The following is a 1,688-nucleotide window of genomic DNA, read 5'->3' as shown; positions in this document are numbered from 1 at the left end:
CACACACAGAGACACACACACACACAGAGAGACAGAGAGACACACAGAGACAGACACACACACACACAGAGAGAGAGAGAGAGAGAGAGAGACACACACACACACGCTGGAAACACACTTTGGTGATGATATAACACATGCAGTGTCTGGCCTTCATGCTGAAATCAGCTCTGATCCTCTTTAAATCTGTCTGCTCAGTTCACAGGTCGCAAAAAAGGTTCGTCCGACAATCCAAAGGTCAATGCTTTTTTCTTTTGCATTGTGACATTACTTTCACGACTGTAAAATATGGGGTGGAATATTAAGCATGACTCCAAACATTGATTTGTACTTAAGTGAACTTGATGTTTTAAAGATTAGAATGCACTCACATTATGTTTTGAGCATACTGTTTATTATTCAGCTTCAAAATAATAGTTTTCATAAAAACAGCTTTCATTTTCATATGTTCATGACATCTTTCTCATTTAAAGTATATCCTCGTGAGAATATTTAATCAAGGATCAAAAGTGATGTGGCGCCCTCATGTGGCCACAAGATGAAACACTACACCTTCCCGCCAGACACTGCAGGTGAAAATAACGAATCATTTGTGGAATTAAAGAGGAATTAAACGTATTTTCTGAATAAAATTGAATGTTTTGAATTTTTGGAAAGTAAATTAGACTAGTTGTCAATTACATAAATCTCCAGCAGTGTTGCCATTAGTTGAAAATTACACATCTTTGCTGATGGAAATTATTAAATGAAAACTCCTTATGAATAAGTTTTGAGAAGAGCAATAAATAAAAATAATAATATGAAATGATTATTTTTTTTTATGAAATAAAAAAAAGATTATTAAAATAAGAATCTCCCCAAAATATATATTCATTACAAAAATAATATCATGAAAACATATGTAAATACATTTTTATTCATAATATAATCTCATAATGTAAATATATTAGATCACAATATAATCTTTTTATACATAAAAATACATTTAAAATTGTATTAATTGTTTCATAACCAGTTTTACACTGATGTCAGACTGATTCATTCATTTGATATAAAACATATATTTAATAAATTTCTTGGGTTATTGCTTTTTTATTAATTAATTTATAGACAATTTTAAAGGGCTGTCTGCAAATGAGTGAAATTGGATTTTAAACCACTCCACTTAATTCAAATGTAATAATTCTCTATATGAAATTTAAAGGTAATGCCTTCCTCATTATCGTTACTGTATCACTTCATTGTTATGAACATGATATAAATGATTTTACAGCAGTATATTCTAGGGATGCAACAATACAGTTGGTCCACGGTTCAATACATACCTCGTTTTTTTAACCACAGTTTTCGGTTCGGTTCGGATGGTTTTGCACATCAGAGTGTTTTTTCAAGCTCTTGTTCTATCAAACCTCTACAATTAATCCAAGTCTTTAATGAGCCGAAAGATAAGATTAATATACACATATTGATACACTAAATTAATTAAGTTAGAATTTTATCTCAATACATATTTTGATAAAAAGCATCTTTTTTTAAATAATTTTCCCTGCTGACAGAAAAAGTTAAATACATACATTCATACATTATATATACTGTATATACATATTGTAATATTATGAACATAAATATATCATAATTTTATAATAAATATAAAATAAATATTAATTTTAAAATAACATTCATATATA

This window comes from Sinocyclocheilus rhinocerous, unplaced genomic scaffold (genome assembly GCF_001515625.1).
Source record: "Sinocyclocheilus rhinocerous isolate Xijiao unplaced genomic scaffold, SAMN03320098_v1.1 scaffold2966, whole genome shotgun sequence".
Taxonomy (NCBI): domain Eukaryota; kingdom Metazoa; phylum Chordata; class Actinopteri; order Cypriniformes; family Cyprinidae; genus Sinocyclocheilus; species Sinocyclocheilus rhinocerous.
The sequence above is the reverse complement of the archived record's forward strand: the minus strand, read 5'-3'. Positions refer to the sequence as shown.